Source organism: Garra rufa, chromosome 9 (genome assembly GCF_049309525.1).
Source record: "Garra rufa chromosome 9, GarRuf1.0, whole genome shotgun sequence".
Taxonomy (NCBI): domain Eukaryota; kingdom Metazoa; phylum Chordata; class Actinopteri; order Cypriniformes; family Cyprinidae; genus Garra; species Garra rufa.
The window spans coordinates 33,793,709-33,804,458 of record NC_133369.1 but is presented as its reverse complement, the minus strand read 5'-3'; positions in this window follow the sequence as shown (position 1 = coordinate 33,804,458).

Sequence of the window (10,750 nt, the reverse complement as noted above, 5' to 3'; positions counted from 1 at the left end):
CAAGCAAGCATAACTTTTTGATCGCATTCATTCATAGATCCAATGCCACTTTTAAATTATGTGCACAGATTTGCCTTATTCAGCTAGAGGTTACATGAAAAGTGCATAAAAGATCTAAATAATACTATGCTTGTTCACTGTCATATCCACGTTGCAATTGCCCAGGCCTGCTGTCATATCAAGTGTTCTTAGCCTATTAATTTAGACAGAGTTACAGGCTAGTCCTCAGTAATCTAACTCAAAGTGATGTAAACTGATACTATTTTGACAAGTATATCAGAAAACCATGATATACATATTAAACTACATAGCATCAGTAATAATAAAAAAAAACAGTGAGAATTTGTAAAATACAGACGATCAAATATTTTTTATTTTTTATTTTTTTTTATAGAACGACTGCAGTGCATCTGACGGGGCGTTCGTTAATCTACCCGCCACAAATGTGACTATCCAATTTCCGCGATTTAGTAAAATATCTTATCCTCTATGGATTTCGATAGAATTTCGTCAGTACCAAGATAAAAGCTATGTATTTATGTCCACCTACCTTTCAGTAGTGTCCAAAGCTTAGATGAAGCCCACCGACCGGTTGAAAGCCATGCAAATCTTCCGAAAGTTGTGGTGACCTGAAAACACCTCTGGGCTGAAATCCCGAAGTGTCCAACGCTGCAGGGGTTTGCTCTCGATGTAGTTACCGTCGTCTTCCGGAAAAACATACTCCCACCCGGCGGCCAGGAGTAGATATTGAATGATACACGCATTAACAGTACCACGCAGTTTGGAACACATTGTTGAGACAGAATGTTCGCCGCGAGCGGTTGCTATGTCATCATACCTACTATAAAGGGTAAAGTTAATTATTTACCTCGAGTTCCTTTATGGCTCCAGCCTCAGAGACCATTCTTGCAAATGTTTCTTCTTTCTCATTATCGGACAGGAACGGCAGTGCTTTAAATCTTGGATCAAGCCCTGCAGCTTGGTTGAGTGTGTGGCCTTCTCCGTATCAGACACATACCTTTTCTTGAGGTCTTGGTGAACGGCTTCTTTGATTTCTTTAACGAACGGAGGATCTCCAGGCTTTTCCTGGGTGTCTTCCAAGAGCTGTGCAAGTAGCGGAGCTATGACCGAGAGTGTTGGTTTACTTTCATCCGACAAAACACATGTCGCTACCTTCATTGCCTTTAGAGCCTGAATAAATTCCTTCGCGTTGGACATGTCAGACTCGGTAAAGGTGCAGATATGTTTTTCTCGCTTTCTCACTTCGGCAGAAAGAAGTGCAGCGGTGATTGCTGGCTGTTGCTCGAGGAAACGTTCGACCATGTCATGCGCACTGTTCCATCTCGTTGAAATGTCTGTTATCAGTCTATGCACGGGGAGATCCAGCAACTTTTGTTTTTCCTGTAAAGTATGAAGTCCTACGGCACTTCGGTGGAAAAACCCAGTTACACGTCGTATGCGTCCAAGTAACCTAGCAACAGCTGGTAGTTTTAGCGCACGCTGTGAAGCCAGGTTGAGGGTGTGCGCAAAGCACCTGACATGGAGATAGCCAGTTAATTGGGCAGCGCAAGCCATATTCGTTGCATTGTCTGTCACTAAAACAGGGTCTTTTTCAGCGATGTTCCATTCTGTCACCACATTATGAAGTAGTTCTGCAACATTTGCCCCCGTGTGACTCTCGTACATGGCTCTCGTCTGGAGGAAGTGAGACAACAAAGACCAGTCATCTGTAATGTGATGGGCCTTTACAGTGACATAAGACTCTGTAACTCGCAAAGTCCAGGCGTCACAGGTGTGGCCCGGAATATGAATTTGTGACACCGGACACAGGATGAAGAATTTAAAGGGGTCTTTTAATCCAGACTGCACTTGGATCAGCGCAGCATTAAGTATGCAAATTTTGGGGAATTAGAACAGAAAAGTTCAAGCTTAAAACAGCCAACAAGACCAATAAAATTATCTTCACTACAAATTGAGTATGTGTCTTTTTCCACATTCACAATAACCAGCTAACATAGACAATGGCAGTAGCCTCTCACGCTGGAAAACAAATAGAAATGTAGATGTAATAGCTGTCAACAAATCAAAGCGATCAAACTGAATAAGGCTACACAAATTAAATGAAGAGTACATGGGAAGGAAATTATAAATTACAATTTTGAGTATCCTTAACACATTACAAAATTATTGCACAATTTAACACTCAGTCAACCTCACATTTGTAAATGAGTTCTTATAGAACTTCAAAAATTAATTTGAAGTTTCAAACTTACAGTCCATCAGCAGTCTAGCACAAGCACATGTTAATGCTGACTCAACTTCCCTCTGCACACAATAAGGGGAAAATTACAAAACTGTTTCTTAACATTTGGAGAACATGACATTAGAACAACAGTTCCCTCAACCTTGTCCCAAAGAAACATGTATGTGCATAAATAATAAGCACTATTACAATTAATAAAAGTGAACAACACTCACTTGAAAGCTTTACACCGCACTGGAAACACAAAGGGTCTACGAAGCACTTTTCTCCCCTCTAAACAAAACAATTATATTTCCATAACACAGGCTTACATAAGATTATGCACACATTAAGTTTAACAGTCCACTAATACAGATTATATTATCAAAACTTACGCTTTGGTGGTTATCTTCCCCAAACTGACAATTTCGTCAGCAATCGCTGTATGGAGATATTTTAATGCCTAAATGATTTGCATACGTGGGGTAAGAGTTGCGTAAGTGTACTTGAGACTGTAAGTGTAAATTAAATTTGCATGCGCAAGAGAAGCTTTGTAAAGGTGTAAATCACGTTTCAAGCGTAATAAAAAATAATTTGCAGCATTTTACTGTTACTCGTAAGTGTAATTCATGTTTTATGAAACTGCAGCTTCATGCTAATGCAAAAGAAATATGATCTGTATTCTTCCCACTTTCATTTCTCTGCGCTTACACTTTTGGCACGTTGTTTTCGCCAAAATATGGTCAAAAGTACTGCAAGCCTGTGAACAGTGATTTGCAAGCGAAAACAACAGTTTAAAGAACTGCAAAACGTATTGACTGCGTAGAACCAATCTGTATTTGTGAAAACAAACTGTTGCAAATGTCTAAATGCTTGTTGTGTATGTAGGGCAAAACGTTGCCGTAATAATCCGATATGTACAGCTCCGTCTTTCTTTTATCTGCGCTTACACTTTTGGCATGATTTTCTCACTTACTCAGTTTTGCAAGCGTGAGAGAGAGAGGGCGGGTCCACCACCTTCTTGTAGGCAATCAAATGAGGCTCTCGCGGACTCTCCATTTACTCTTATCTGATTGGTTCAGTAAACTTTGCTAAGTCAAGTCGCGGTTGTTCCTTCAGAGACAAGTCAAGACACAGCAGCACTTCCTGAGCCAAGTCAACTTACAGAAACACTCCCTGAATCAAGTCCAGTCACAACAGCACTTCCTAAGTCAAGTCAAGACACTACAGCACCTCTTGAATCACATTAAGTCGCAGGTGCTCCAGCAAAGTCAAGTCAAGTCGCAGCTGCTCCATCAAAGTCTAGTCAAGTCGCAGCAGTTCCAGTTAAGTCAAGCCAAGCCACATCTGCTTTAGTAAAGTCAAGCCCCAGCTGTTCCAGCAAGGTCAAGTCAAGTCACGTCACAGCTGCTGTTCTTGCACAGTCAAGTCACGTCACAGCTGCTGTTCCAGCAAAGCCAAGTCAAGTCACAGTCATTCCTTCAAGGTCAAGCGAGGTCTCGCCCGAGGGTCCAGAGCCAAGTCACGTCTCGCCCGAGCGTCCAGAGCCAAGTCACACCTCGCCCGAGCGTCCTGAGCAGGAGCCAGCTCCCTCTGCAGATCCTAAAGTCTGGCTCTGGTGGTCTTTTGCTCCGCCGTGGGTATCATCACTTCCGCCTGCCTTGCTGTGGGGGTCCTCAGCTCTCCCTGTCCTGCCGGCTCCTCCCTGGCCCCCTGATCTGCCGGTCCTACCTCAGTCCCTAGGACCTGGCCCTCTGTCCCTCCCCCTACTCCGCCTCCACTCCACCGCCCTCCGGGATTATATTATAAGGGGGGGGGCTATGTTACAATCACCTGCTGGAGTGCCTGTGAACTCCTGTAGAGGGCACTCCAGTCTGCACTCTGTGCTCTCAATCTACCATGTGTGTCTTGTTTTGATTGGTTCCCCTGTTCTATGTGTCCCCTTCCCATTGGTTGGTTTTGTTATGTGACCCCTTGTGTTTGATATAAAAGCCTCTCCCTTCCCCCTCTGTTTTGCTGATCGTTGTTTAGCCTTTAGCATTTCCTGTGTTCCTTGTTCTTGTTTATTCTTAGCCTAGTCTTTGTGTTTTTGACCTTGGATTGTTTCTACGTTTATCGAAACTTGTTGTAAGCCCCGACCTTGTGCCTGTATATTGGATTATTCTTTCGGATTACCTTTTACATTTCTGTTTGCCATTTCTGACCCTGCCTGTTGTGACCACGTCTATCAATAAAGCTTGCAATTGGATCCACCCCAGACTCCCGTTTGTTACTGTAAAGTTAAAGTAAAATATCCTAATTGATACAAGGAAAAATCGTAAAAAAGGTCTTTTTAAGAAACGGTCAAATTACTAGCAGCTATGGCTGCCAAACAAAAACTGTAAAATTAAAGTAAAATATTGTAATTGAAACAAGGAAAATTTTGTAAAATAAAGTTTTTTTCGGTAAAACCTTTAATGAAAATGTCTGTAAACTTATTGTTTTTGCACTGAAAATGTACTCATTCAAATAAGCTCATTCAGTAAAACTGACGGATAAGAATTATTTGTAGCAAAGCTTCATAATTTGTAATTGTTTCATTCTTTTTGAATGGAACTTCCCCAACTGGAAGTGCTTCCTATAGGTTAAAACACAGTAGGTTTGATAGGAAAAAGATGGATATTCATATTAGAAACCGGAATACTTTAATGCAGTCCCCTGACATTGAATACAAAATTATTAAACTGTAAATTCAGTCAGATATTAAAATTGTTAAATACAGTATGACCCATTCCATGTTTACAGTTTTCAGATACTTGGTACTCAGTACTCAAATTAATAAAATCCTTGATGCCTTAATTTTGCAGTAATGATTATTAAGATGCTTTGCATTGTCAGTGAAATATGACTGATCATGTTGCCCTATGACCCAACAGAAAGCTGTTCAGACACTGAATACAAGTGAATAATAGTCAGACCCCTAATTGCCTGGCAGTGAATCTTGTCCTACTATTAAATGTAAAACATAGCACCCATTTATAGGAAAATGTCAAAGCTTTGCCAAAAAATACAACTGCCAACATAATAGGATCGTTACACTCCACTATCATGTCTAATCATGACTTCTACAGTGGTGTCTCCAAGGAGCGCCTTTAAGCCAAGGTTTACACATTATCAAACATGTATTATATAAATATTATACTACGGGGCCGTTGAATGCTTGAATGTTTGGCTGACGAACGTTCTAATGGTGTGCATTATTTTTAGGGAAACGCACGGCGAACGTAGTTCCAGGCAGCTCTTGATCTATATCACTTCACCACACAGTTTCAGTTATTTCAAAGGTCCTTACAGCCCAAAAGCTCAAGCGTCGCTACTAAAATTACTTTTTGGAACTAGCAACGAAGGGTTGGATGAGCTTCGTAAGAAATTAATCCTACTTACAATAGCGTTGTAAGGACAAAAAACGGACGAATGTCTCAAAATATATCATCTGATCGATGTCTTTGAGGTGTGCTAACCGTAGTATAAGCAGAATTTATTCCTTACTTGAAGGAACCGTATGTAAGAAATTTATTTCAGTTAATCATAAAATGGCCCTGACATGTCACTACACATTAAGAAATCATGTTCATTTCAAATACTTATATCACTGACAACAGTGGTCCGGCCAGGATATTGTCATTTAAAAGTGAAAGTTGCAGCCCACAACTGATGTTATTGTTGTCATTTTGTGTTTTGGTCTGAGGCTCCACCCTCCAGCTATCTACTAATCACAAAGTCAGTAGAGTTTCGTCATCCGGGTTGCTAGCTCTGCTCTAGTTACAGCTGCAGCTACGAATGTGTCGGATAAAACATGTATAACGTTATGAAACCTAAAAGACCTTGTTATGAATCCGAAATACGTCGTGACAAAGTCTGAAATAAAACAAGGATTTGTATAGGAGCCTTTGAAAGATGGAGGCTGAAAACGGAGAAGAATTTGAAGACAGACTCCAACGTTGCTAATTTTCTCCTGGACTGGTAAAATTTCATGTTTGGCTAACTTTGCTTCCGTACACAGTGGATTTTCCACGGTCGCCCGTGCTAAATGCGTTCATAAAAAGCTTTATATCGCACCACTAGCAGGGTATGAAAAGAATCTATGTTCCGACTGAAATGTTGTATTACAGTACATCTTTACGAAATATATTTACTAATCGCCATTAGTCAATTTTTGCGATACATAATTATTTCGCAAAACATCTCTAGTGAAGCATAAACATAATTAACAGAAGAATTGCAGTACCTGTTTTGGCCACAATCCTACATACGGTTCCTTTAAGGCTGAAAAATATAGATTTCTTGATTTTACCCAATATCAATATGGATTCTTAAATTAAGATCATCTTTTAGTCTATGCGGTTTTCTGAAGTGTGAACAAAACCTCTCCGAACATTTGTAGCGCACATCCAGTAATATTAATCACAATAAATTTTGTGTGATTTCTATGCTTTCAATTTTTATTTTATTACAAAATTCAAACAATATATCTAATTTTACCACTCATTAATGTGGTTGTTGTAGAGCCTCAGTTCCCCTTCGAGGGAACATGCGATTGACGATGATGACACTTTGGGGAATGCCTTCAGTGTTACAGTGTCTGAAGCATGTGTGGAACTAGTCCATTCTCGATTGGTGTTGCGTTGTGTTGGCATGCACAGAAGCTACAAAGGTAAGCCGGCACAAATTTTGTTAGCTTCTGGTCAGCAAGTGTTCTGTGTTCGGTGTGAAGTTGTCCATCTCTAAAGAGTAAACTAGATGAGTGCTTCATGAAGAGCTGAGCACAGCCTCCATGGCAGGGCTGTTCTCTTCCCATCTAATGAGCCCCACAGTTCATAACTAAAGTTCTGTCATTACAACTCTCGGAGGGATTGGCATGGTAATGTACATGATAATGTGGTTGGTCTTGGCGAATTGATCAGCTTCACTGCTGCAGAGCAAGTACCGAGACTTGCTACTGCCAATACATCCACAACATGCTGCTGTGAGCATGTAAAAAATACTGCTGCTCCGCATATTACATGCAAGAAAATGTAGTAAATAGCATACAAGAATCACCCTATAGTAAATCTATACAGGTGGAGCTGGGGAAGGTGGAGGGTTTCTAAAACATGCTACAACTGTATATTTGAATGTTGAGCAGCGAGATCATTGGCTACCGATACAGGAGATAACCATCAGCTGTGCCATGTGATGATGTCATTTTATCAGATTTAGTTAGACCTTTTGGATTGCACCATCTAGAGTTTCATGACAGAACTTTGTATTTGTGGAATATAGCCGCCTATATTGAGTGGGTGCTGGTGTCATGCAGATCTTCGCTGACCACTCCACTCAGGACCCAGTGCCCAGCCCACCAACACCCTGCAGCACGGAACAGCAGCCAGAGGCCACCGCAGACGGAGAGCCAGAGTCAAATGCGACTAAGCCATCACCAAAGGGAGCGACAGTGAGGAAGATCGCCACAGAGCCTGAGCCAATCATGTCCTACCAGGTGCGAGAGCTGGCTACAATGAACTTGACGATGAGCGAAAACTGGATCTAGGACATGTAGATATGGAACAAGATCTGATTGATTTCACTGAGGATATATATGTGGAACTACCTGCCCTGAACAGCCTGCCTGCCTTGAACTTCCCGCCTACCCTGAACAATCGGTCTGCCTTGAACTATCTACCGTCACGGACCTCCGGATCTCCGCCTTGGTCCCAGAGCCTTGGTCTCCGCCTTGGCCCTTCAGATCCTCGGTCTCCGCCTTGGCCCTTCAGATCCTCGGTGTCATCCGAGATCATCACCTTGGGCTCCACCTCCATCTGCTCAGCCTCCGTCGGTCGACCCCCCAGAGTTGTCAGCCCTTCCACCACCATGGCTCCTCCTGCTGTCGGCCTGGGTGTCGCCTGGCTCCTCCTGCTCTGGGTCCCTTCTGTCCCCTCCATGGCTCCTCCCTCCATCTGATCCAATCTTGGACCCTTCTGTCTCCTTCCTGGCTCTTCCCTCTGTCGGATCCACCCTGTACAGACTTCCTTATTCCATCTCACGTCCATTTCCAACAGGCAGTCCGAAGGCATTGGGACAACGCGTGTCATTCTGTCTATTCCATCCACTGACCAGGAGACCACGTCTGGTTGTCCATCCGGGACTTCTGCCTTCGGTTGCCCAGTAAGAAGCTACTCCCCTCCGTCCATTCATTTTCTCTTTTCAACGGTGCGAGGTTGCACATTCCGGGAGGGGGGAGTAATGTCATGCCCTGTTCGACTGTTTGTGTTGGTTTTGCCCATTATCACATCCCTTTGGACTGTTCTTGTTGGTTTATCCCTCTTGTGCCCATATTTGGTTGTTTCTGTTTCCTGTTCTCGTTATGTCTTTATTAGTTATCACCTACACCTGTCAATGTGTCATTTACCTGTCTATATATGTTAAATTCAGTTCAGTGTTTCCTTGCCTGATCTCAAGGTTGCTTTGGTGTGTGTTTCCCTGCCTGTCTATTGGATTAACCTGTTGTGGATATCATTAAAAGGATTTATTATTATATTTTGTTGCTGTACGCCTCCTTCTCTGCACACACCATGACACAAGTGGTTGCTGGGAGGTACTTTATCAGCCTGCAACATGACGCCTGTTTGTTAATGACACACAAAGTGTGCATTTTACCTATGAAACACAGTTAATTTGGTCATTAATTAAATAAACCTAATTGTACAGCACCCAGGTTAACATTGCTAAGCCACTAATTTCTCTGGTCTTCACTAGCCTAGAAATACATTTTAGTCAGGGCACTAGTTTTAAGAGAAACTCTGAAAGCATGCTGGGACATGCTCTAGTGCAGTGGTTCTCAACTCCAGTCCTCGGGACCCACTGCTCTGGACATTTTGTAGAGTCCCAAAGGACTGGAGTTGAGAATCACTGCACTAGAGCATGTTCTAGTATGCTTTCAGAGTTCTGCTGAAACCCTCCACCTTCCTCAGCTGTATAGATCTGCTATGGGTTAATTTATGTGTAATTTGTGCAGCAGCTGTACGTCTTAAATACTCACAGCACCATATTGGTGTATGTATTGGCAGTAGCAATTTCCTGTACTTGGTCTGCAGCAGCAGCAATAATCTACAACAACAGCAACAATTCAATAGCGTAGTAGATCTATTCCGCCAAGTCCAAAAAGATTAAAGGAGAAATGAACTGCTTTTTTTCATTATTTTGTATTTTCTCTGAGGTCCACTTATTAAAATTATTAATAATTATTAATTTTCCTTCACTTATTTTTCCAAAAGTATAAAAAGAACATAGTTTAGATATTGATCTATAATTATTTAATTGCACTTCCAAACCTTTGGAATTTCATTTTAGGTAATAGAAAGATTAAATAAGCCAAAGGTTCAGCACTGAAATCTGCTGCTAGTTTAAATAAAATGGTTCTAGCTTGTCAGCTCCTGCAGAATCATTTAGATATGTCATGTAACTGCTTCAATACACTAAGGTTGAGCATAGGAGAACCAGGATACAAAGGCTAAAAAAATGCAATACTGACACTGCAAGACTTGCATGACTGAATTAACCAGGCTTATGCAAGGTGAGCTAACTAGGTTAATGAGACACAGCTGAAAACAATGAGTGCTAATGAGTCCAGACAAAGGATTATGGGGAATGAAGGGACACTCCAGCGGGTGATCGTGACATAGCACAAGACCACCACAGCTGAGTTGATGGGACTGGAGACCACCAAGGCATAGATAACAACCACTAAGGTGGAGCAGGCGGAGCAAAGACCTCCAAATGGAACTGGAGACCACCTTGACTGATCGAGTGAAACGGAAACACAGAGCACAGAGAGGTAAGGATTAGCCATGTCAAAACAGGCAGGGAGCTCAAGAGCGTCCTCGCTGGTCTTATAGGAACTGGGAGAGTGTTCCAGGTTGGAAAGTTGCTTCAAAGAAGCAAAGGAAGGAAGACATAATGCATGAAGCAAAGCCACTTAATGATGTGAACAAGACTTTGGGGACATAACCAAGCCTGGGTAGCAGAAACACCTTCATAAGACCCGGGGCAAACCCCATGCACAGTTGAGCATGAGAGCACTCACAGAGAGCTTGCAGATCCTTTACACGGTTCAGAGAGACCAACACTAACAAAAGAACCACCTTAAGCACCACCAGTCAAGAGCTGACTCTAAAGGTTCAAAAGTTCCCGGTAAAGGAACAGTAACAGGACATGCAGATCTTAAGTGCCTAACACCACAAATAAACAAAGAAACCAAATGAAGCCTACCTTAGGGGACTTTGTCTGACTCCAGACAGGTGGCAATGGCTGCAATGAAAATTAAAATGCATGCAGTTTTAGATTCTGCCAATGGTAAGCAAATGGTCTATCCCTAAAGTTGCCAGGTGAAACAGGTAAAACCAAGGGGATCACTGAGTCAAGTCCTACGATGCAAAAAGGTCCACCTCTGCTTCACGGAAAAGACATCAAATATGTGCCACCTTCTGCTCCCTG